General features: G+C 45.3%; 1 long non-coding RNA gene across 1 annotated transcript; it reads left to right on the top strand.

Moving 5' to 3' along the window:
- The first annotated feature begins 467 nt into the window (after nt 1-467).
- LOC144141228 (uncharacterized) lies at nt 468-4344 on the top strand. The gene is made up of 2 exons (XR_013316490.1): nt 468-922; nt 4250-4344. It is a non-coding gene; the product is annotated as an uncharacterized LOC144141228 (long non-coding RNA).
- The last annotated feature ends 22938 nt before the right edge of the window (nt 4345-27282 follow it).

The raw sequence follows: 27282 nt of genomic DNA on the forward strand, positions 1-27282 counted from the left end.
CTCGCTAACGATGTCAACACGTCCGCGGACTACGTTTCTCAAACACAAGCGCCTAGCAAATATCTTGCGCCCGCAAGCAGATCAAGAACTTTGAAGCTGTTTTCAAAGATTGGACTTTCCAGAATTCTTCCGTCCTCTCTCCTGCTGCAGTTCGCCGAAGCGGGCGCCCGGACACAAAAGACGTGCCATCCACCTCCACACCCGGCGATAACCAGTTCTTTTGGTTCCTCTGGCACCCTCCCACGCTAAGCTGAAGTGACCGCGCTGTCACGAATGTCTAGTACGCGGCGTTGCCACTGCCGCCAGTGGCGCTGACAGCCAACATTGCGACCTCGGCGGAGTTCCGTTATCTGCAATATAATATTATTACTGCTGCTAGAGGGGTTGGTAATAATTCTATAAAAAATTATTGTACATATTAACATAGGACTCACAAGCCGCCGTAGGTTTTTTTGATATCTCGTGTCAATGTTTTCACGCTCAGTTTTCACAAGAATGCGTAGCTGTGGCATAGCCATCGCAAACCGACTTGAAACCAAGCCAATGTCGCTTGGTCGCAATCCCGGATGTGCGGGGTCCGGCGTGGTGCGGTCGTGCGGTCGTTCTCGCTGTTCTGTGCAAATTTATAGCTTTCCTCGTGTTGTTGGCGATTTATGTGCCGTGTGCGAATCATTTCAACCAGCATCGAAGGTCAGACATTGCAGTGCAGCTGGCGATACATCGAATTTATTGAAGGAAAAGCCATCGTATGCGCTCTTCTACCGCCGGTGAACATCCTTTGTGTGTCGTGTTGTGTTTGTGCGCTGTGATCGTACGGTGAAGAAGCTTGCGAAGTGAGGTGTTACCATCCCTGTTAGCCACGCTTTGGAATCCGTCAATTTCACCACGCTGGGAGCCCCGCTGGGAGCGACGTTGTTATAAGGTAAGTTCATTCTTTCCGAGCGCTCCTGTGCAGTGCGCGTCAGGCTTGTCAAGGGCAAGCGAGCACGCGGCTTCGGAGCATGCTGGCGACATCTGCTGATAGCTGCTGGGTTAGAGATAGCTTGCCATTGCGCGTGCGTGGATCTTGGACAGGCCCTGGCCGGTCGTCGTTCAGCTTTGGCCTCTAAAATTTGGAGACACCACCACCCGCAACGGGTGCTTCTTTTCTTCGTGCCAGCCGTGAGCGGTGACGCCGGAGATCAGTGCGTAATTTGACGCGGTGCATTATCACCCCAGGGACTTACGTAATCGCACAACAGGTTCGACCGAAATCCCTGCAGTGAATTCTTGTTGCGTGCTTTCCGTTTGGTGCGCTTGAGATGCAGAAGATTGGCGCTCGTTGCTTTATGCGATTACGTAACTGCCTGCGATAAACGCGTCAAACGGCGCGTCTATCTGGCCTGTCACCGCTCATGGCTGGCACTGGGGAAGACCAGTGCCCCTCGTGGGTGGTGGCGTCTGCAAATAACAGTGGCCCATGCGAAATGACGACCGGCCCGACCCTGTCCGAGATCCGCGCACGCGCAATGGCAAGCTATCTCTAACCCAGCAGTTATCAGCAGATGTCGCCAGCACGCTCCGGAGCCGTGCGCTCGCTTGCCCTAGACAAGCCTGACGCACACTGTACATTTCATCATGACAAATGTTGTGCAGACGTTCCTGAATGGCGATACTCACGACTTGGTTATTTGTCGGTATATGAACAGTGTTTTTATTCCCGCCGTCTCCAGATCGACCTAAAGGGTATGATTTCACTTCAGCCTTGCAAAAATACTGTACGTAAGTGTAACAAATTGAAGGGGGAGGTTGTACCGGCACACAACATTTTGACATCAATCAGTGTTTTATTGTCTTCCGCGCTGCTGTATTGCTTTCGCGTGTTCTATATTTGTATGTATCTTAAGCTAAAGATCTAACAAAACCTTTGAAGGCAATTGACGAATGAATAAAATCCCAGATGCAGTGCCGCTACAGAACGGAGCAGCAGCCATGAATTACCTAGTACGAAGTGTCATAAAAAAAGAAAGAACACCATGATGAAGATAAATAAAATGTTTGACGAACGAAGTTAACGAAAATGAAAAAAAAAAATGAAAGAGGTTGAATCGAACAAGTGCCTGTCGGATCAATAACAAACGCACGAATACTGTGCCATGCAAGCACACCTGACAGCACTAGGCTGAGAGGCAGATCTACCAGTCACAAACAGGATAGTGTGTTCAACCAGTTAGGAGACATGGCGGTAAAATATACTTGCAAGCTAAAGTGCTGGCAGCCAGCAATATATTTGCGTATTAATTTGAACGATTGCTTGGAGAAAGAGCGTTCCCTGAGTGCAGAGCAGTGACAAATGTGGCCTAAACCGTACTTCATCCCAGCTAAAAAAATAATGCCCAAGAATATAACAAATTCATTGATTGCTTTTGGAAAATAGAGACTATGTATCCGCAGAAGGTAGGGTTTAAACCCAAAACATCTTTACACAAGTCTGATGTGTATTGAGTTCTCGTTGAAAATTGGCCGCCGCGTTTCAATTGAAACTCAACGCTGAGTTTCAATTGAAAGTCTATTGACTATAGTCAACATGTCTGTTGATTTTCAATTGACTTTCTGTTGAGTCTCAATACACTTTTCCTGTTGAGTTCCTGTTGTGACGTGTCAATGCTTGCCTCGGCACCCTAAAGGCAAGCAGACACTTTGACTTTAAAACCAATGCAGAAAAAAACCTGCTGCGTTAGTAGTAGTTGGAAACAGACTGCACACTGTTGTCATATATTAGTCTTTTACCACTAAGTGCCAATTCTCTCCAAGTATCTTTCCGTGAATTTCTCATTTGCCAATTTTTGTCACATGTGCTAGGCAGCTTGCGCTAGAATATGCACAGGCGTCAAACTTTCAAACTGATGAATACCAGTTTTGACTTAAGCACTTGCTCGACTTGCTAGCGTAAATTGAAATTTGCCATTGCTTCTAATCACAACCTGCTGACTGCCTTTCTCGGAGCAGTTTTGAATAAGTTGGGCTGAATGTGGTGTGAGTAATAGCAAAATCACTGAATAACATTTTGGCTGAATGTGGCATCAGACGTGCCACTGACTGATGCTACACCGGCATTGCGTGAGGGCTTAGTCAATCTGTTTTGACAGATGTTCTGCCTCTAGGAATTACCCAAATGATTGGTCGGCATGGTATCACTATACTGTTTTAGTGCTGCTAGTGTATAGAAAATCTCGCCAAGCAAAGGGATACAAGCTTTTAAATTATTTCTCATTTACAGAAACTGATGTTTTTCCCCTCACCAAACAAAACTGTTTCGTGTTCTCCTTGTGTGTAAACTGGCATTAGACGGCCTTGTTATACTGGTATACCCCTCTGGCATTGTTATGATGAAGGCAAAAATGTGGATATACCCATGTCTCATATGATCCCTTTAAGCTGCTGCTTAGTGCTACTTGTTTGGTAAACGTACTGCAAGGCACACACCATACTTCAGCGTTACAAGAGTGTAAAAGACTGCGAAATTCAAGTTATGTATTTTTCCTGTCACGTTCTTTTTGCCACGTTTTTTTTCCATCACGGTTCATGTATTTTTTTCCACTAGTCGGTAAGCACAAAGTATTATGTGCTCATCCATTCATAAAGCCATTTGCGATGATTGCCTGATGTAGTAACTTTAGATTACAGTACCATCTGATCCTAGTTTTTTTTAATCAAGGCTTGTTTTGTAAACAAGTTCATGCAAGTTGACAATTTTCTAATTTTGTTTTATGAGATTTCAAGCATTAAAATTTCAAAAAACAAAATCCACAGGTTCACAGGTATGCTTTTGCACAGGTTTGGGGTTTCTCCTGTCAGGTAGTGGCTCTACCAGTCTTTATAGGCCTATTTGGATTTCTTTTGGGCCTGAAAGATGTGGAAGACACGATTACGGACCCATGCGGGTGATTTTTTGGCTCCCTGCCGCCTTGAAACATAGTCGTTCCTGTAGATTTCAGGCGCCTTAATGCGGAAGGCATTCAACTAAAGGCATTCCACTCCCTACCAATTGTAGAATTAATTGATGCGGCTAGCTTGGCTTACGGCATTAAAATCTGAGGAAAGCTTATACATTTGTTGAACTGCTATCTCCCTGCTTTCCAAACATACAAGCCAGGTAACTTTTAAAATAGCCAGGTACTTAAACCAGCATGCTTAATGAGAAGGGATGCAATCATCATTTCGTACTTGACTGGTGCAAACAAACAAGTCTGTTTCTTGTATTTTGCAGGCTACACAGTCAAGTAGGCAAGTGGACCCTGCGAGGCTCCAGCCCTCCCGTGATGCTTTCGTGAGCAATAAAGCAAGCTTTGCCATGCAACACCTCACTATTTCGCCTGCTCATTGGACACCTTGACGACAGTTTTTAGAATGTTTTTGCAATATTGAAGCAGACTTAGTATATATTTAGTACAGTTAACTGAACTTTACTATGCAATTGTTGAAATAACTTGACAAAAAACTAACAGGAAATCAAACGGGCTGTCTTGAATATGCTCAGTAGGTTTTCATTTGACATTTCTCAACAGGAACTCAACAGGAGAATGAATAGAGAGTCAACACAGACTCAACTGGAACTCAACAGACTTTTCTCAATAGACTTTCAATTGACACGTCACAACAGGAACTCAACAGGAAAAGTGTATTGAGACTCAACAGAAAGTCAATTGAAAATCAACAGACATGTTGACTATAGTCAATAGACTTTCAATTGAAACTCAGCGTTGAGTTTCAATTGAAACGCGGCGGCCAATTTTCAACGAGAACTCAATACAAAATTTCTATTCAAAGTCAATTGACTGTCAACACAATGTACTGAGTAAAGTCAATTGACTTTCAATTCAATCTCAATAACCATTTTTGTAAGGGTACTGATCGTTATGCTTTGTAAAAGTGACCTGCTATGTTATTCGCCCGGCATGGTTTGAAGTGAGAAGGATTTATTAATACAGTACTTGCACTTTGAAAAAATGAATATCTTGCAATTGTTTCACCAGTAGGCTCAATTATCATTGAAGTGAGGTTATTCGCACAAATCGCTGATCGTTCCGGTTTCAATTTCTGACAAATGTGTTGCCTATTTTTGACTGACTAATTTTGAATAACTTTGGCCACCACTTTTTTAAGTCGTCGAATACAAATTAGCAATGTTTAGTTGATACTTTTCAGAGCGTTATTAAGAAACACAGGTTACTTCGCAAACGCTTCGGTTTTCACAACGGCTCCAAAATACGGTTCATGATCAGACGAACTTAACGTCTCTTCTACATAAAAAACGTTCAATCTTACCAGCAGGATGCCTTCGTGGAGAGTCATAAACACGGCTTTAAATCGGGAGCGCCAAATGACTCGCCAACTTTGCAAGCTTCACTGACAAAGATTGAGCACACGGCAAATGCGTTGTACTGGACAGGTATGGAAGCTCCAGTACGGCTAGCAGTTTCCCGTACATTTGAAAAACGACTCCTATTTATCAACATCTAACCTCAGCGTCGGGGCAGGAGCTTGGCCCGCCCTAAATCTTCTTTTAAGCAAAGGAAGCCAACAATTTGATTGCATCGAAAGGCGTGTCTTTCCACAGGATACAACTCCCGAAGGTGGCTCCATTCCGTTCTGGCGACTAGCATGCAGGATTGGAGCAGCGCGTTTTATTCCCGGTTCTTTCTGCAGAGTCTAGACCCGGGGTAAAGTAACGCACAAAAGAATTTCAATCCAGGTAGGACTGATTGGCCGAGATTGGGCACACAGCTGAGAGTGAGAATGGGGCACGAATTTCGGGTTCCGTTATATACAATGTTTTATCTATCATTTCTGCCAAAGGGCTGGAGCAAGATGTGTTTCTTTTCTTCGTCGGCAATTGTTATCTTTCAAGCAACGTCGGGAAATTGGTGCTCACAGCAATTGTTTCGGTGTCTCCTGCACGTAAAAGCGCGTAAAACCATTTAAAAAGTTCCGCTTTATGCATTGGCGCCGTCCAGGTATATTCATATCAAATTCGATTACTGTCACAACCACCACCTCTACTGAGCCATTACGACTCCTACAGAAAATGTTTTAGGGTAGCCATGCTCCCATACTCTATGGAAAGTAGTACATTACTTTTTCTCTGAGCGCTTGTTTTAACTAGGGCGCTTGTTCAGAGAGCATATCATGAGCGGAGAGAAAACACAAGACTGGAAAGCCCCGCATTTGAGTGAGTCGACATACGCGTTTCATCTCTTGTGTTAGGGCAAGGCTCCCGTCGGTATAATAAACCTTTTGTCCTGACAATGCCTCACGTCCATGCATAGCAAGAAAGGCCAGACGTAGGCGACACTTTCTGTGCTTATTCAGAAAACTAACACGGAAGGATGCCGCCATCAGAAGACCGGCCCTAAGCAAAACCATACAATGACCGAGTGTCATCCGGGCTCGGTGAAGACATGGGTCAAGTAAAAACACAGCATTCCGCGTCTTCTTAGAGCGGCTGGCGTGAGCACCAGTCCGTTCTTGGGTAAACTGTGCAAACACGTTTGAGACTATAAAGATTGAACTGTCCTTGTTTAGAGGAAATGAAGGTGCCGCAAATACTCGATGCAAGCAGCACATAAAATAGGATACAGTTGGCGGTTGACGTGTTTTATTATTAGCTATTTTATTTACGGGTAAGTATTCGTTTTTGGATTAAAGGAACTATCAAGCAAATAGCTAAAAGAGTAAGAAATCTTGGTATTGATTTCTACCCCTGTCTCTACCCAATTGCACTCTAGGGCCAAAGCAGCGCCATGTTCGGATGTCACTTATCGCCACTTCGTCGAGCCCTGCTGCCGGGCAGGGCGTCCCTCGGGGCTGCCACGTTCGAGAGCTACTCTTAGCGCAAACCCTAGACAGGCGAAAATGGATAGAGCCTATTGTGCCTCCGTGCGATGTGAGCCCCGGGGATGCGAGTGTGTTTGCCGATGCGACAGTTGTCTTGGGACCCTGGAAGGGAATCTCTTTTCCGCCAGGAACACCGTCTCTGCGTGTCGCTTTCGCGGCGGCCAATACGAGTGCCACTTTCCAAGAGCCCGTATACTACGCGTTCCCTTGAGACTTTTTCCTTATTTTATGTCGCTGTGCCCAAAGGTAGCGAAGCAAAACAAGGCGGCTTTCTCTTACCACCGTTTTTTTGGTTAGCGGATGCATAATATTAGCCTGTAGTGTTCCCTTCCATTCCCCCTTTTTCCCGTTATTAGGCTTGCAGTGTGCGGTCCCAGCATTATATTTCTCATATGTTTTGTCCCTGACTTTCGCCCTGTGTTTCTGTCGTGTTTGTGTCGAGCCGGAAGGGCGTAGTGCTGCTGATGAGTCGCGATAAGGTAAGAAAGGAACATACCAGTTTAACCTCTAGTAAAAACGACCACTCCTTGGATGTTTGGTTATAGCGCACGAGTGACGACTCACGCACAGCGCGACATACTAAAGATACCTGCTACCACAAGCATGAACTAAAAAAATTGAATCGGAAGAACAAGCACAAAAGAAATCAGGGAAGCTTGAACTTACCCACGAGACTTGAATATCGAAGCTGTTGTAGTTGAGAATTGCCGCACACATACTTAGGTTCAGTATCATGGTTTATTTGCAAAGTTGCTGTGATAATAATCGTCGTCATATGCATTAAAGAAGTCGTCGTCTTCTTCGCGGAGAGTGATGGGTGCAAAGTCATTCTCAGCATTCTAGAGTTCCACCAGCTATTCATCAGCGACTCAAGGCAGCGCTGGCTTGATCTGCCAGTCGTCTCGGGAAGGACTCGACTGGAACACTTGTAGCCATGTCTCCAATATGCTTCTAGAGAATGCGGCGGCAGCGGTGACCTCTTCCGAGCAGGATGTTTTTTAGACGCTGTCGCGCGCGAGGGCTCTTCTACAGTACCAAGCGCATGCGTACTAAGCCATGAGGACGAACGAACGAGCGGCGTACGCTATAAAATGTCTTTCTCGGTTAAAGCAAGTGTTGCAAATATTGCCGTTAGTGCAGGAATTTTTAATGGCGACTATTATTTATGGCGACTAATATTTACCTTATCGCCAGTAATATTTATGAGCTCAGGGAGTTTTTGCAACGCGGGAATTGCGGCTAGGAACATCAACGGCGCTGTTTAAAACGGATACCAATAAACAAGCATAAAAAATAAAATCTACGTCAGCCCTTCTTATCTGAATCAATAAATGTGTATATATATTTGAAATTTATGACCCATTTCCTAGGTAGGTGTACTGGGCTGTTTACTTATTCGCCTGTTCATTTATTGCTCACTATAGGTGGACGCCCCCACTGATGACATTTGTGTGAGTTGTTCAATGACGCATCTAAGAAGCACATTCGTGAGCAGACCTCGAGAACGACTAAAAGCATATTTGTACATCATCATCGCCGTCATAATCACCACCCTAATAATCATTGTTATTGCCACCGCCACTAGAATCATCATAATCGGAATCATGACCACAGCCATTATTTTGTCACCGCATTTATATGCTTTAGCACACCATGCATCCTACCCCGACTAGCATCCTTGCTCTCGTTCAAGATCCTTCTCTTTCTCGGTAACTCGGTGCCCCTGACCTGCCTGGCTAGTTTCCCGGATCCCCAACCCGCAATGCATCTTGTTTGAGCGTTTAACCATTCGCCTCTCCGAATGGCGGACCTGTTCATTGTCGAGGAGGAGACTATTACGAAGTCCGGCTGCGGCTGCGGCTGCTGCTGCTGTCTGTAGTAGGACCGCGGATCCCAGGGAAGCAGTGGCGGAGAGTAGGGCTCGTCTCCTGCGCGGAACTCGCCCTCGTCGGTGTGACTGAGTAGGGAGCGCTGGGAGCCAGGAACCATGGACGACGGCACCCCTCCGTCTGCCGCGGGTGACGTCCGGCTCGAGCCTTGATGTGTGGCCATGACCGGTTGCCGCCAGTCGCCTTGCATCGTATCCGTGCTTCGTGTGCTACGCCTCCGCTGTGCCCGAAATGGTGGTTCATCACGAGTCTAACCTTCACATACTTATATATGCAAAGGCCATGGGATCCGGCCAAGAAAGAGGATCTTTATCTGCCTCTTCGCCCGACTTTACGGGCGCTGCTGCTACTGCTGGAGCTGATCCTTTCATGTAACAGAAAAGCGTAGTCGAGAGTCGATTACTCATTCCAAGCTCTTAACTGCCACGTCTGCATGCGGGAGCCCTGTTGAATGTTACGGTTTGGCAGGCTTTATGCCGGAACCTATGCATTTTCAATTTCCACGTTTAGAATCCCGAATTACGTTGGCAATCGTGCCGGTACCATCACTAAGGCTGGTTTAAAAAACCGACCTTGCAAACCATTGCCATTACAATCGTCCTGCAGGAATGCTTGCAGTGCTTCGCAGCCCTTTATTCCGCCAAGTACAAGGTGATTACTTCGGTCTTTTGACATTTCCGTTACGTGTATTCACGCAGGCAGAGTAATCAAAAAGCAAGTGAGCGACTTTGCCCCGTTCCATCATTTATTCTCCCCGCCTCCCCTTTGTGGCGCCGTGGCTTTATGTCTACAAGTGCAGGCGTTGCTCGCGACGCACCCCAACGCTTCGCATTATGCCACATTATGCCATCAGGCCATGCGTCTCTCATTCCCACCACTTCTCTTCCCGACTGTTTCGGCGTTTCCCTCTGTACTGGCTTGTGTGCACTTCATTCATCAAGCCGTCGTCCCCAACGCGAAACGTTTATGCACGCTACAACACACCGCTGGCAGAATACATCTGTCTGCGCCCCGCAAATTCTCCGCAGTTTGTACTGTGCGTCGAGTGGTAATAATGTGGCGCCATCGTCGCATCTCAGCTGGCGCAATCTCGTGGGTCTAGGCAACGTCGCCCTGCAGCGTAGTGTGCGTCTTCCGCTAGCTCACAGGTCAGAGAAAAGCGTCCTGTGGGCGATAATGTGAAGACTGACAGCCACCTGAGTAATAATTAGAAGGGGCTGTTGAGCGGCCGTTGTGCCATTAAAAGTGGCACCATGGCCAACACCCCAGAAGACTTAATTATTTTATAGGAATGGGGAGGTTGGTGTATGATCGCAAGGCTTGGGTTTACGCGCCAACCACAACTTTGGGGAACATCAGATGAACAGGACAAAGGCGCACGAAGTGCGCCTCTGGCTTTTTATCTCGTGTTCTCTAAAGTTGTTGGCGCTTAAACCCAACTCTTGCGATGCTACTTTCTAGGATGCTTTGATAGCTCCCCGAACGCACCTTGGCTGCTGTGATTTGTGTAAAGATTATATGGCTTGTCTGATTCGTTTTCACAGCAAATATCGGTTTATGTAGTCAGCTATGTTCAAGCCGGAAGGGCAACGCAAAATTCTAGTTTAACGCGAGAGCTATGTTTAAAGAGGTCTTTCACACCGCCCTAATGCAAGTCGTGATGGAAAAGATATGCCCATTTTGATGCGTTATTCACCTAGCAACCACGTCGCATTACCTCATAAAGTGGCGTGAAGGCGCGTTTCTCGGTTGTCGACCTCGATTCTGGTTCGCTATGCGCGCCAAAATGTTGAATGGAGGTCCCAGTGCTGCGCTTCAAGTGAGCGCACTGGCTGAATAATCTGCGCTGCCATCAGCAGTCGATTCAGAGCGCAGTTGTATGAATAGAATTCGGACGAACCACCGAACTTGATGCAAAAGATGTAAAACAGAAGCAACGTACGGGTTAGCTGGTATATTGTCTATATGATTATTTCTAAGCGTTTGCTGCTAAGGATATTCGATACTGCGGTGACAAGAAGAATAGAAAATCGTATAACTAGAGGAGGAGGAGAGAAGAAGCTTCTTTGCTGGTCTAAAGGAGTTTGCCTTCAGAGAAGCCCTCGTTCCAGAGCCCCTGTAGGTTTGTCTGTGACCGGGGCCTTCTCGACCAGTCTGCGCTGATCTTCCAAAGCCGAGCTGGAGAGCATGGCTTCCAACTGTTCGGTCGTTTAATTGACGTTCAAGGGGACTGTATCATGTTACCGACAGTGTGGTGCTTTCTAAGCAGAATTGTGGAATTTATTTGAAGTGCATACATTGCAAGTGTGCAGAAGGCTGAGACGTAGGCTTGTGTTTGTGTTTGTGTTCTTCCGCCAACCTTTTTTTTACTGAGAAGCGGTGCACCTCTTATTAGACAAAGATACTTTCGTGTCCGCGCCAGCAGAAAACTCCCAGGCTACTACTGGCTACACAGAGAAACTTCCGAGGCTATTACTGGCTACGCCCAGGCTACAGAAACGAGCTACTGGCCCCGCCAGGGATCGAACCTGGGCCATAAGAGAAGCGGCCCGTGAGCCTGTCTTCTCACCAACTGGGCGACGCCCACACGTGGAGATGGAAAGGGGCAGGCGGTGGTTTTGTAGACAGCTTCTGACGAGGGCAAGCACGCTGATTGAAGACGACAAATGAAACGAGAGTGAGGGGTGCAGTGAGAGAGGAGACGCCATAGTAGAGCGTGCCGTCCTCCTCTTCACAGTTCGAAAGACGCTCTTCCCCGGTTTCTTTCTGCCGACGCACGGTGGGCTAGAGCAGCGGCGTCCGCGCCCTCGTCCGGCCGTTCTACCCATCTTAGAGGCCGTTCTACGCAACGTTGATATATTATCTGCTTTCAGGACCGCACGCACCTTATTACAGCATGGTAGCATTATCACTAGAAATCTCTAAGCGGAAACAAAACGGACAATTTTATATTTCTCATGAGGATGAAATAAGCGTTGTTGTAGAAGAAGTTAAAAAAGTAATTCAAGGTGCATCGGTGGCTATCTAGGAATGAGTTAGTATCCCGTCCGCCCCCTCGCAACCTCGAGACTCGGTCCGATCCCCATGCCTTCCTCCAGCTTGAGAAGACCGCAACGCATCGTTTCAGGCACGTTCATGGCATACCGTGCCAGCCGTGCTTGCGGTCTAGACGCCTCAGTAGTCACGTTTGCTGGCTTTAACAGCGTAATTCGCTGTCTGTGGCTTTTTTTGTCTTCCACTTTGTATTGGTACATCGTCGCCGTCATTCCCATCCGTTGCACTGTTGCCTTCCTCCAATGGCACAGCACACTCAGTTCTGCAACGCATGCAAGCGATTACGGGAGTGACGGGACCCGTCGAGACGTCGCGCGAAAACCGTTTTGGCAGGGAAGGTGACGAGCTATGCTTCTTTTTGGCGTCTCCATGGCGACGTCGGCAGCCTTGTGAAGGCAGGACTAACAGAATTGAAAGTTAGGCGAGTTGGTGATACATTATGGAAAAAAGCGCGAAAAACCACTACACGTAGAAAAAAACACAGGACGGTGCGCTCACAAAAGGCTGCTCTCTACACCATTAAAGTAAGCTCTCTCCACGCGATCTCTCCGTGTCTAGTGGGCAGCTATTCCGTCACTTGCTCCGTTAATGTATGCTGCGACAAGTTTGACATTATGTGCCGTCTATCGCTCACGCAATATTAGGCGACGTTATAGACCTTATGCAAAAGTAATGCCCTCTGTCGCAGCCAAAGCAAACCCTCCTTGCGACGCCATTTTCGAGGGCAGCTGCGCTCGCGGGTACGCCTGGTGCCGGCATGTTTTTTCGTGTTGTGCTGACTCGCGGCCCGCCTCATGCTGGTTGATCGCACATAATCACTAATGACTGGTGTGAGGCCTTGTTTGTGTTGCCCTGGTTTCCGTACACTTCACAGAGACATACTATGCGACCAAAACGCAATGACTGCCGCACCAGGAGTGAAGTTACAAGCTACTCATCTAATCGAAGAAATCATATTCGGTGAAGTGCTGTAAAGAAACTTGCGCTGTGCTGATGTTAAGTGGGTGGTCCCTTTCCACGCAAATCATCGGTTCTTTATGTGCTTGCTCATCATCGGTAATGCAGTGGAATGGCACCTGAAAAAAAAATGAAGTTACGTGATGACTGATGACGGAAAAAAACTGCTCTCTTGAACCGGTTCGTTTGAATGAAAATTTTTGCTCAACTGAAATCGCAAATACGGTATATGAACTGCTCATTTGTTGAAACTTGCGGAGGAAATGTTTTTATAAAGTTAAGCGGAGGTTGACAACATCCCCCTTAGCAGCCTCCCCTGTTTTGCGGTACCTCCTAAGCCCCCCTGTCAAACGTCGTTCAAAAATAATTTCTTCGGCTATTTGCTGAACTAACACATGGAAAATTACCTACATATAAATGTGCTCAAACTTCGCCTTTTTTCGTGCTCTCATTTTCGCTGAGAGGCATCCTTGCACAGTGTTTTTTTTTTTTTCACTCGAGGAATTTTCTGCACAATTGTGTCTAATTTATCCAGATAATTGTCATTCATGCAAGAATAGTCGCACACCAAGTTATGGTTTGAATTTGGCCCATAGCTCACTCCCGCGACTATTCTAGCTCATTACGCATGCCTTGGGTGCGAACAGCGAGCGCTTGCATCGCGTGGAGTACCTGCTGCGGGAAATTCTCTTCGTCATGAGCACGTAAAAAAACTCATTCTTGCAGATATATCTGCCTTCAGTTCACAAAGCATGTCTGTCAACTCAACGTTTGTGGAGGCATCCATATGTAAGTTGACATATTTGGAAGGATTAAATTTTTTCAAAGACTCAGCGAGCGAAAACGAGCGTTAACCTACCAGTATTACAGTAATAATGGTAATACCAGTATAACGTAATACTGGTGGCACCAGCATTAAAATTATTACGTAGTCGTTCCACTTAGTACCTGTTTTACATCGACTTAGAGCCTCGATCTTGCTCGCACGAATCCGCAATTGAAGCCCGCAATTGCCGCTGCGTTAAAATGTAACTGGCAGATTTGAGATAATCCGGCAGTACTTCGGTCATACCTTTTGTCTCACACGAATATAATTTCTTCTTGTCATTGCGGTACGAACGAAAGTAAAACGAATACGAGTCGCAGGACACGCGATACGCATAAAGAGAAAGTATCAACGTCCGTGGTCGTTGAGGCACCTGCGATGACAAAATAAATATTACTTTGTCTTGTAGAGTTCTTTTATTTCTCCCTTGAGCATCATTGTTCTCAGGCCGCGAGAGGGCAGCAGGTATCACATCAAGCATATTGACACCAGGGTAAAACAACTGTTGGTCCCGGGATCTTAAAGTAGTTTGGAGGCTCCACTAAGGCTTCGGGTGCTGTGTGAATGTGCGCGAGTGACGTCTTGCCTATTTCGCTTGTTACGTGCGCGTTGATGGTGTAGACTAGTACGGGCTAGTAGCTGAGTAGCTTGCCCGTAGCTCAGTAGCTTACCCCGTACTATGGCGTTCACACTTAAAAAGAATACAATAGCGCGTTGCTGCACCACTTCCACAGAATCATAATGGCCCCGCGCGCAAAAAGCGCGCAGGCTTGTTTTGCACGCGGGAAGAAAATACACTCATAACGCGCGCCGCATCATGGGGGTGGGCGCGCGTTAAAGAAGTTTTGAACATTTTAAAGACGATAGCTTTTCTTGGACTACTCGAACCCAGAAATTTTGGTCTGTCTGTCTGTCTGTCTGTCTGTCTGTCTGTCTGTCTGTCTGTCTGTCTGTCTGTCTGTCTGTCTGTCTGTGACCCGATTCAGCCACCCGGCCAAATTGAAACGAATTCTGCGCAAAAGTCTTTTATACTCACAGCCAAATCTAAACGTCTAAGTCTGGTTTATATGTTCGTACTTGTAAACAGTGTTGCACAAGAACAAGACTTTACACAAATTTATGACAGGACATCCATACATAAGTGGTATTTGCAGTGTTCTTTTATTTAAAAATCACGGATTCTTGGTTTTTGCGAAATGAAATACATCTACAACACACAAAACAACTAACACTGTCACCTGCTGTCGCCCGTCCCATTATAGCTTCTGGCGGAATTTCAAGAATTCAAGCAGCAACAGTTATGAAAGGTTTTACTAGGTTCAACGTTTTGCTTGGAGCGCACGTGGACTAGGACAACGTGGTTCTATACACGTTGAACTAGGGCGCCTCGATTTACGCGCGTCTCCGCCGTACGGCAGCGCTGGCATCGAGACACCCAGGCCGCGTATTTACAAACCATTACCCGTAGGGGCCAACCACACCCCCCAAACAGCGACGCAGCACCGTGGCGTCACTTCCTCTCTAGCGCGACTTTATGCAACTTGGATGTTTTCTTTTTCCCCCTTCCCTTGTTTCGGCTGCTTTGCGGGCGGCCGATGGTTTCGCTCGGTGCGCGGGGCTGGTCTACGACACTGGGGACGCTGACGCACATGTGGTAGAAGTTAACCTTTTGTACTTGAGCCTCTGAGCTCTCCGCGCTCTTCTTCCGCGCCTGCAAGTTGACGATTACCTCCCATCGTGTTCCTAGATAAGCCCTCGGCTCGGTGCTCTAAGTTCGCGCACTCGAATAAACACTTTCACGTACATGTGACTATTATATACGTTTCGGAAACCAAACACTCTCATTAAAGTGAAGACAAAAATTTGTTTTGGTCTTTTGTTGGCGCGCTGCTTCACGGCGGCCGATGGTTTCGCTCCGAGCGCGAGCCTGGCGTATGCGCTAAAAAGCTGAAGGTCGCTCTCCGTGCTCTCTTGCGTGCCTGCAAGTACCTTTTTTTTATTTTTTTTATTTTAAATCCAAACATTCATTTTCAATCTATTTAATTTACCCGTTATACCTCGGTGGAACAGGAAGGGTTTCAGTTCATGAGCCCGTTTAATGAAGTAAAATCGCTCGTCTCCCATGCTGTTCCTAGTTAAGCTAGCGCTCGGCGCGTTGCTCAAAGTGCGGGCATGAATGGATGCTTTTGCACGTACATGTAGTTATTGTTTACGTTCCCGAAAGGAAGCACTCCCAGTAAAGTGAAGACAAAAATGTTGTTTTTTTTTGGTCTTGAGTGGTCCTTTGAACTCCGTACCGAAGCGCAGAACGTTTGCTCTCATTCGGTCGTAAGCAAACGCGTACGTCGGTCGCTCGTCTGCTGCGAACATCAGTGAGCGTGTAATTCGCCATACTCGTCTGTGCCTCGTACTCGCGCAGAACTGCAGAACAAGGTCCGCTCTCATAATTGTGTGTGCCACGCGCGTCCCCCGCGCATTCACGCGATTGTCACGCAACTTATCACTTCTGCCTCATGGATGAGCACGAGCAGCCGATCGAGGTCGTCAGAGATGACCTCGCGTCAACAGATCATGTTCTGCGCGGACCTGCCTGACGAAGTAGCAGTCAAGGCCTTCATGGACACGTAGATCGGGTGCACGAACACTACCTGGATTTTCCAAAAGTTCCAGAAACGGGGCGAAAGGTATATATATATGTTTTTTTCCATACGCAGCGTTGTAGTACCTGAAGCGGCGTTGTGCAACTTGTGTTGTGCTATTTATATTTTTATTCTTGCTATTTCTTGTGTATACCTTTGTATACTTTTTTGCGTGTGTGTCGCTTACTGTTGAGGCGCGAACTGTGACGCAATGCGCGCGCATTAAAGGGCCAGACACCACAGAAATCTATATCTGGTAGCTGCAAAATGCGTCGCAGGAAACGGACAGAAACTGCTCATCTATCCACATAAGTGGATCTCAAAAAGGGACATTTTTGCCGCTATTTGGACTGCCACACTACTATACCAAAAATAGTGCGCCCACGAGATAACTGTTTTTTACTTGGTTTTATAGCTGCTGAGACTACCGTGACCTCACGCGCAGCTCACGCGCAGCTATTCATTATTCCCATCGAAAAGAATATACGTATCTTATGCAGCAAAATGTGCGTGTGCATGAAGCACAAATTGTTAAAAATGACTAATAGACATTGGCAGCAGTGTGAGTGGTAGCAGGCATGCTTAATGATATCGAACTTCGCCCTGATGGCTTCAGTGCAGAGAGTGTGGTCAATAGCCCTGTACAGAAGACATGAAGTTTCAAGTTTATTTCAGACATGTAAATTACATGGCTGAGGAGGAGGGGAAAAAAGCCTCAGCTTAGCGGCTTGACAACGCTCCCTTCCCTTGAGCTACATCGGCAACAAGGGTAGCGAACAGCAGGTAGCAAGAAGCAAAACAGCAATGCAGTTTTTGGTGTAATCAAATACAGTTGAATACTTATACATAGCTCTTGTACCATTAAAAATATTCTTACGTAAGAATTGAACAGAAATATATCCAGCACAAGTGGTATCAAAGACATGGCAAAGAGAATGGCAGAGGCAGGGTTAACAAGAAAACATGTGAACTACTAAACGATAGGCAACCAAAGTTATACATACACTGAAAGCATCTTATAAACAGAAAGTTTTTATCTGTTGGTAGGACGGCAAACGGTCGCAAGAATTGGGGAGGCCAAATCGGTTAAGCAGAGCAGGCAGCGCATAATTTAGCGTTTGAAATCCATAATTAGTCCGTGGGCGAGGCACGTACCAGCGTTCATGGTGGCGTGTTTGATGGGAGTGCGTGTTCTTTTGTAAAATAATTGTTTCCTCAAGAAAAGGCGCTCGACGTTCGGATAATGATTTATACAGTTGAAGCAGGCGGAAATCGTAGAAAGACGTAAGTTTAATTATGTTATATTTTGAGTACAAGTTGTCGGAAGAAGATATACTTGGTGCGTTTGCTATTGCTTTCAATGCCCCGTTCTGTAACACCGAAAGTTTACTAATACTGGTTGCGGTGGCGCTACCTCAGATTAAATTGCAGTATCTTATATTTGACTGAAATAATGCAAAGTACAAAGGAAGCTTTGTTTTAACCGGCAGCATGTGTCGCAACTTCCTAAGTATTCCGACTGTACGAGATAGTTTAGTCTGCAGGTGCTCGAAATGAGCATCCCACAGCATAAACTCACTAAAGTAAACGTCCAGAGATTTAACTACATTGGTTATTTGTATTTCATTAGTCCCTAGTGAGAGGGTACTTCTTAGGTCGTAAGTGGTGTTTTGGGCTCTAAAGAATATGGCTTTTGTTTTGGCAGAGTTGACCAAAAGAGCATTTTTGATAGACCATGTGTGTAATTTAGCTAGGACTAAGTTGGCTTTTCCCACTAAGCTATTTACGTCCTCTCCAGTTAAAAATACGCTTGTATCATCCGCGTAAATTACGTATTAAACTTCTTTATCTATTCGTATGAGATCGTTAATATATATGTTAAAGAGTAAAGGACCTAACAAACTTCCCTGAGGAACCCCATGTTTAACAGATTTGAAGGCAGATTGAAAACTCTCAATTGAGACACACTGCACGCGATCACTGAGATAATTACAAATTAGATTGAGCATATTATTTCTGATTCCATTGGCTGAAAGTTTTAAAAGAAGAGTGCGATGATTCATTCTGTCAAATGCTTTAGAAAAGTCTACAAATATCCCTAATGTGATCAATTTGTTCTCGATGTTAGTAAGTATGAGTTCTTTTTGTCGTAGCAGTGCTAGTTCGGTAGAAGAATGTTGCCTGAATCCAAACTGTTTAGTTGTTAAAACATTGTATTTTTTAAGGAAATCGGATAGCCGTACAAAAATAATACGCTCCAAACCCTTGGAAAATACCGGCAAAACAGATATTGGCCTATAATTATTAAGGACGTCCTTAGGACCTCCTTTTTGCAGAACAACTACTCTGGCCTTCTTTATTTCGACAGGAAATACATCTGTTTTGAGAGCTAAGTTGTAAATGTAAGTTAAGATAGGGCAAATAATGTCTATGACGTAAATAACTGGTTGCATTTGGATACCGATAGCGTCTTCGCATTTAGTGATTTTCAGGCGGTCGAAAGCTGACTGAACCTGCATTTCAGCACACGAAGTGAGGTTAAGGGAATTCGACACATGGTTATCTATGTAGTCGAGAGCACTGGGGTCATGTTCACTATCAACAAGCGAAACAAAGTAATCATTGAATTTTTCAGCTAGTTGTTTTCCAGTGATTTTTTTGTTATCAATAACCAGACTGCTGGGCACACGGGAATGTTTTTTGCAGAGTAGTGTGTTTACTCTATTCCAAACAATTTTTTTGATCTGTGATGCCGTTGAACAGGTTTATGTAGTAGTTGTTTTTTGCTTTCTTTAGCATAGCATTTATTTTGTTACGGTGTCGTTTAAAAGTCTTAAAATCAGCTGCGTTACGACTTCTAAGGAATACTCGGTACAGTTTGTCAAATAAAGTTTATCAAATATATCAAATTCCTCGAGTACTTCAGAAGCTGTGCAGTACTTCAGGGTTGTGCAGAAGCCCTTGGTTTGTTTAAATTTTCGATTTTGTTTTCCTAAATTGTAATGACCAACAGTGAAATTATGCAGCATTTATGACGGAGTGTAAAACGTGTACCCTTGAGCTAGTGTCTTTCTTATCAACGTATCACCCTTGCAAGAACGATTCTCATCTTCCATTGCTGTTAATAAAATGTCAATGGTTTCCTTAGTGGCACTGTTCCTGATGAAGAATTAATGCAATTAAGTTAGTGTTGACGAAAGTCAATGTATTAGTGCTTATGAAAGTGCCAAAATGCAGCAGCTCATGCACCTGTAACATTTCGCAATGGCAGGACACTTTGTAAATGTAGTCATGGTTAATTGGCTGCCTTTCTTGTAATCTTTACCTGCAGCACCGAATCGTATTTTGAGGTGTGTATATAGTGAAAGAGCACCCAACTCAATTGTATACCCTTCAGTTTGTTGTAGAATGAGCTTTCAATGAGAGTGTTTGCTTTCCGGAACGTATATAATAGCCACTTGTACGTGAAAGCGTCCATCCGTGCGCGCGAACTTAGAGCACCGAGACGAGCGCTTATCTACGAACACGATGGGAGGTAAGCGTCCAATTGCAGGCGCGCAAGAAGAGCGCGGAGAGCTCAGGGGCTCAGGTACAAAAGGTTAACTTCTACTACGTGTGCGTAAGCTTTCCCAGTGCTGCAGGCCAGCCCCGCGCATGGAGCGTAACCATCGGCCGCCCGCAAAGCAGCCGAAACGAGGGAAGGGGGAAAAACAAAAAATCCACGTCGCATGAAGTCGCGCACATAGAGGAAGTGACATCACGGTGTTACGTCACTGCTTGGGGGGTGTGGTCGGCCTGGGCCCAAACGGGATATGGTTTGGAAATACGCCACCCAGTCTGGAGCAGTGGAACACGGTAAATTTAAATCGACTTCAGGAAACCTTTAGCGTGTTTTCCTTGCGAGGAGCGCGACGGAAGAGTAACAACATGAGGGGTGAGCGGTAAAGTGGTGTGAGGCCATTGTGGACAAAAACTAGTGTCTTTTTCGGTATTTGCAATGAATGGAGTAGATACGCAACCATTTTTTTATTTGCCGTAAACCAGAACAAAACAATGGCCGCCCATCTGCTCACTTCGGTGTAACTGTCGTGGACAGACGGGAGTCTCGTGCCACCCCTGCCGCGTAAATGCCTCTTTTTACTCAGCTCACTTCTCACGTTCTTCCCTCTTTTCGATCCTACCACAATCGATAAGGTCGAGGTTTGCTCAAGTCAATTCAATTTTCTAGCGTTCCACTACTCGCGCCATTAATGGAACTTTTTGTTGGCAGCGGCAGCGCGGGCAGAACTGCACGCTTACGACAACGCTTCTGTGTTGCAGGTTATTATCAACACGTGTGGTCAGCGTTCGTCTTCGCTACACTGTGGGATCAGCCGCAAGCCACCGCAGCCACGTCACCGGATCACCAGTGGCAGAGCTGCTACTACTGACCACCAGGCGCAAGCTGCATAAAGGACGCTCAAGAAACCGGCAGCCTCACTTGGTAGCTGCAGCGCGGGCAGAACTGCACGCTTACGACAACGCTTCTGTGTTGCAGGTTATTATCAACACGTGTGGTCAGCGTTCGTCTTCGCTACACTGTGGGATCAGCCGCAAGCCACCGCAGCCACGTCACCGGATCTTCGCTCTGAGAAGCGCCGGTACATGCATAACATATTTAATGAAGATGTACTAAAAAGATCGGATTTTACTTGGAAAAGGCTCAACGGTATTTTAAACCGTAATAGTATGCATACTGAAATAATTAATCACTTAACTTTGGATGGTGAAACCACATCTAATTCGGCACTGGCAAATGCTTTCAACGACTACTTTCTCTCTGTAGAAGGGAATGCTCACGACCCAGCATATGCTGGTTATTTAAGTATGAGAACAAATGAAAGTGCATTCCTATCACCCACAACTGCAAATGAAATAATGAACGCTTTTACTTCTGTCAAATGTAGTAATTGTACAGACATAGACGGACTCCAGATTCGGCCTATAAAGCATGTGCTAGATATTATATCACCTTCGCTGGAACATGTTTTTAATCTTCTCCTGTGCGGTGGAATTTTCCCTAAACGACTCCAGATAGCCAAAGTTATAGTTCTTCATAAGGGCGGTGATAAAAACAGTCTAAAAAATTATAGGCCAATTTCAATACTACCAGTTTTTTCAAAGGGTTTAGAAAAATTACTGCATAACCGCATGTCCTCCTTTTTACACAGACATCAATTAATTACAAGTTCTCAGTTTGGGTTTACTAGGGGCTTATCAACTGAATCCGCTCTCTTAGCACAGAAGGAAATTTTTGTAGACTCCTTTGAACAGCAGCAGTTAACCCTAGGCATATTTATAGATTACACGAAGGCCTTTGACCTAATTAACCACTCAACACTTTTAAACAAATTGTGCCACTATGGCTTCCGAGGCCCCTTTCTAAATTTACTTGAATCATACCTTCAGCACCGGAGGCAGTCAGTCCATATAAATCAACACAACTCAGATCTGAAAACAGTTAGTGTCGGGGTGCCTCAGGGAAGCATTCTTGGGCCTTTGCTTTTCTGCATTTACATAAATGATGTAGTAAACATTGACATCACAGCCAAATTCGTTATATATGCTGATGATACGACGATCCTTCTGAGCGGATCATGTTCAAGTCGCTTATTTTCTCACGCAAACAACATTCTGAGGAGTCTGTCATCATGGAGTAGTGTTAATTCGCTTAACATAAATGCAAATAAAACTAAAGCTGTCCTTTTTAGGGCAAAAAATAAGAGAGTTGAAATACCTTTTGCCCTACGGGTAGACAATAGAGACATCGAGCTCGTACCTGTTTTTAAATGCCTGGGTGTACATTTTGAGGAACATATGTCATGGAATTTTCAGGTAGATTCAGTTATTACTAAGCTCTCTAGAGTTACCGGTATTCTGTCTAGACTGAGATTTTGTTTACCCAAAAGTGTTAAACTTCTTATTTATGACTCGTTATTTTTATCTTACGTCAACTACTGTCATCTGGTATGGGGCACAACTACGCAATCTAATATCACTAAACTCCATGTATTGCAAAAAAAGGCAGCCCGAATAATTGTAAACGCAGCATATGATAGCCACAGCTACCCTATTTTTAAAGATATGAATTTAGTTCCAATGCCTGAGTATTACAGAACCACACTAATCAAACGATATAAAAATGGACTAAGAAAAAGTAACAATTTTCTGCCGCATACTTCAAAACTAACTGCAAAGCAGTACCAGCGTAACTTCCCTACTTTTACACGCTGGGAAATGCCGCGGGCCCGCACGAACTACGGCACACAAATGCTACGTCACCTTCTTCCCTTTTATCTAAACAAGCTTTGACACTGAATAGTCTTTGAAAAATCAATGTTTTTTTTTTTTTTACAGTGCTGCTCAATTGACACCCACTTCTTGTCTAGTGATTGTATACCTATATGCTTGATGTAATATTTTTTTTCTTCTCCTTCCTATTCTTTTATCTTAGACAATTTCGGTTACGTTTAGCTTCGTCGTGTTGTGATAGTTTGTTGCTATGCGTACGCATATCTTGCGATGGGATTTTGTGTTATTAATATCCATGCATTGTAACTTTGTATGTGTTAAAGTACGTGCATGCTTATATTAGCAGCAAGTCGCTGCTGCCGTTTCGCCTTGTACACGGGGCCGTGGACCCTGTCAAGCCCGTTTGGTGGCTTTTTGTTCACGGTCCCCAACACACATGTTGTTGAAATAAAAAGATTGATTGATTGATTGATTGATTGATTGATTGATTGATTGATTGATTGATTGATTGATTGATTGATTGATTGATTGATTGATTGATTGATTGATTGATTAATGTTGAACTTGCACCACTGCCATGGGGTGCACTGTCGCGCCAGCTCCTTTAGGGACGAAGCCCATCGGAGGCTGGGGCTGTTGGCGTCTCTTGTCGTCGTAATCGTCCTTCGCCTCATGTAGTCATGGTACTGAGACATCGGGACACTCATTTACGCCTCGTGCTAGAGAGCTTCATGCTTCAAAGACGAGAGACTTTTACAGCCATGCGGTATACCTCTTCCTCTCCCCTCCCCACGGATTCATCTCCGTGGGCAAAAATGCCAAGGCGCCAAGAATACTTGTACACTGCATGCTTCGCCCCACCCCAGGTTTCTCGTTAGTGTAGACGACCCGGGTATGTGGTATTTTTGGCCAAAATATTGGTTGTAACACGTGTTTTCATTTCCAATTGCAGATATCAAGCACATTTCTTTGCAATGAAAAGAATATGCGAGTAGCAGTTGTGCATTCATATTGCGCATCAAAAATATCGAACATTTGTTTCTTGTTCAATGATGTTGACCAGTATGAAGTAAGTTTCCAAGTTTAATTTTTTTGGTTCAGACAGGTTTGGCTATATTGATACTTGGCAGTGGACGCGGTAGTAGGTGCATCTGAGCTGCAACGTCTAGTTTTCCGATGACGTACGCACATATTTGGTAGGCGGAGAAGGTTGGCAAGGAGAGCGCGACTGACAGCTGGGCTGTGGGGATGGTGAGCGACCGATTCGGTAGGTCTGAGGTGGCGTGTCAAAGGCTTGCGACTGCGGGAATGGAATGTACCATCGGGGACCGTGATAGGTAATCCGGGTTGAATCGTTTTGGTTCTGAGGAAACCTTGGGTTGTGGCCGTAGCCAGAGATATGGCCCGCTCGTACACAGTTAAAGCAGATGGGTTTTTCGACTGAGGTTTGCCAATGTGCAGGGTTCCTTTAGCGGTATTAGTGGTGGTGGTGAAGCGAGAAAGTGGGCGGGGTGTAGGAGCTCCTAGTGGCGTGGGCGTGAACGAAACAAATGTGAGGGCCGTTCTGGTTCGGATGAGTGACCACGCGCACAGGGGGTAGGCCGACATTCATCAGTTCTTCATGAACGACGTTTTGGATCACGGAAACTGGCCGCCCCACATACGATGTCGGACAGCTGTTAAGCGTCGGGACCACGCAAGTAGAAGACGCCGCTCAGCCGATCCCCAATGGCGCGACGCGCGCAATCAGGACGAGCGTGCGTGCAGTTTCGGCGCCTCCAGGCCGCAGCGGTCCTGCGCGCAGCCGTCGCCGCCCCGAAAAAAGGAGGTATTGGAGTAAATCTTATTTCCCTATCTGTCTTGTAGCAGCTGCTGCCGGGCTCTCCCGTGTGCCCCTGTGCGTGAACGCCATAGCACTGAACGGAAGTGGCAGTTGGCCTAAGAAGTTCCCATACCCAGGGACGTTAGGAGGACGGTATAAACGTTGGCGAGAAACCTTCGAAATGTGCCCTGGTTCGTTGTTGGGTTATTCTTGAGGAAGTCTTTCAAGAGCCAGTATAAAGGAATAATTAGGGCAAAATATATTCTGCTCTGCAATCTCAACTTATCTCCCTCACAAAAGAGTCGGCGGGTGAAGCAACACCCGGCTTTTTGTCTACTAGCGTGACGCGAAACCACAGTGCAGTACTCGCATTCAATAGACGTTATAAAAAAACACTTCTTATTTCTGCGGAATTTATTGCAGGAGCTCAGAACAGTTCTATATCGACACTGGCCGGGAAGCGAAGAATTTCTTAAATTTAAAGAGTGCTCCGATATAAATTAAATATTGAAGCATTACACCTTTACGTGAAGAAATAACACTTATGTACTGTTTTGATAATGCCATGATAAAGCCCACATGATAATGCCCACTTTCCACTTTCTTCCTTCCATTTTTCTTTTTCGTAATGTGCTGACGTTGCGCGCGCATCTCTGTGTATGTTCTGTTTTTCTGCCTTCATAAACAATCAGTTGTCAGTCAGCGCTGGTCCCGTGTCTTTCTACTTCTCGTCTCGTTCGCTACGCTGTTTTTCATGATTCCTAACCAACTGGCCCTATTTCCCTTTTGGTGCACAGCTATTGCTTTCTTTCCCGGCACATCTTTCCCTCCCCGCATGACGACTTTAAGTTTAACGCTAGAACCAGCGCTAACATTTTGTAGAAACAACGCAATGCTTCGGGCTAAAGAGCACAGGAAAGCCCGGTGACCAATGTCCAGCTTTACTGGGCAGTGGTGAACCGAGCAAATGTTTTCTTTCTTTCTAGAAACTTGGATGAATGAAGGGAACAAAGCTACGACCAGGAAGTGATAGCTTTGACGCAAAGCCATTGTATTCCCCTTCTTCGCGCGCTGTAAATCCTCGGTGAAAAATAGTATCATTAGGGGCCCGCTCCACCTTTCGCACTGGCGGATGGCGGACGCAATTTCGCTGAGGTTTTCGTGATCTAGATGAAAACCTGTTTCTTACTTCGATTGTTCTTCGCACCGGTCTTAAGTTTTTAATGCAGGCTACCATGATTTAGGTGAACGCTATATTTCACGTATATCTCTTTGCTCTCCCTTTGTACGAATCTTTACAAAACTATCCGCCTAAACCTACCAAACGTCCACTCTAACTACGGCAAAAAAACCTACCATATTTCCAGCTGTTTCAATCCGAAATAAAGTACCCTCTCCTATTTAATCGTTTCGCTTGGTCCATTTGTTCCAAAACCACTAAATGTTTTTTTGTTATTTATTGGGCATAATATAGAAACCAGTTCGCATTGTATCTGTTTTTTGCAGTGTTTTTGTTCTTATTCGTAAGCCCTAATTGAATCTGTTTTAGTATTTGATGCGCATTTGTTTCCAATGATACCACAGGATTTCCATACAAGGATTGTTTCTTGCTTGCTTCTAGCAATTCACTATTTATTTATAGTATAATAGCTTCTTTTCCTAATGTTGTACTTGAACGGATTCTACGTTACGAGGTTCCCCGACTGTTTTGTTTAACTTCCCGACATCCTTCTCTATTATTAGGTGTGCGCATTTTTTTATTATGTGAGCTAAACATCAATTTCAATTTCAACCTTAACTCTCTTTGCAAGCTGTATTTGTGCAGAACTATCGCTTGCTATACCGTCCATGTATATATCGTTAAATATTGGTGAAAAAAATCGTGGTTTGGTCGGGATCCTCATCGGATTTGTATATATAGCTATTTCTTGATGACTGTTCGTTTCTCTGACACGAAGCGAACCTCAATTGACTCGGTTTTCGCAACTGTTCACTCCAAGGACCGAAGTCCTAGTTTGACGACATGGCTATAAATATAAAAAATACTTGCACTACCAGCTTTACATTTTCTATGTGAGCTCAGTGATTGCTAATATTTACGAAAGGACATCGAAATACTTTTCCCCTTTAATTCCTAATAACGCTTTAATTCCTTGAAGACGTGAATAAATATCATGTCTGTAAATCGCTAATTACTTTCAGCGCAGGCGGAATGTTTTTTTTGTGAGCCTATATGGTCCACATATTAAGGAATATACATTTAACCACACTAGAAACGTCCCAAGGATGAAGAGTCTTCAAAACAGCTTTCCCATACGACCCATGCACCTAGAATGCAGACAGGAACAAGGCGTCACACGTTCACGGTCCACTGATTTCTGGTATAAGTAACTCTGACCACATGAAAGCATTTCGAAATAGTAGAGATGAATATTAGCCAAAGTACGCGGTTGTTTTGAAATTTCCACGAGTCTGAATGTGAAAGCCTGGTTAGACCTTTGTTGATGTGTTGTTTAAGCTTTCCGATGAGTTTCTTTGACTGACCCCATTACCATTTCAATAGCCTGCTTGGCAGCACCCTTCGAAGCACAATAGCTTCTCTAGTGAGGAGCATCCCAATCTCGCTCATTTCGGTAGCAACCACCAGGAGCCTCCTGTTGGCCCCGTCGGTATTTTCATCTCTCAGTGCGCCTCGTACGCACTCGCGGCGGCGGCCTACTTTTCGTCAGTGCTGCGGTTCCCTCTTCCCGGCGCGCGCTGCAGGGCCCTTTTTCAGATCCCTCTTCCGACCCCGCCTCCCGCACTCCAGCTTCCATTTTATGGCGCGCCACTTCCGGCTCACGTTCTCTAACTTCCGTTCAGCGGGTTTTGGAGCACTCATTTTCTGTATACTTCAAAACGGGCGGACGTAAAACCGAGAGTTAGAGC

Source organism: Haemaphysalis longicornis, unplaced genomic scaffold (assembly GCF_048455015.1).
Source record: "Haemaphysalis longicornis isolate Haplotype H1 unplaced genomic scaffold, Haemaphysalis longicornis Haplotype H1 scaffold_6, whole genome shotgun sequence".
NCBI classification, from domain to species: domain Eukaryota; kingdom Metazoa; phylum Arthropoda; class Arachnida; order Ixodida; family Ixodidae; genus Haemaphysalis; species Haemaphysalis longicornis.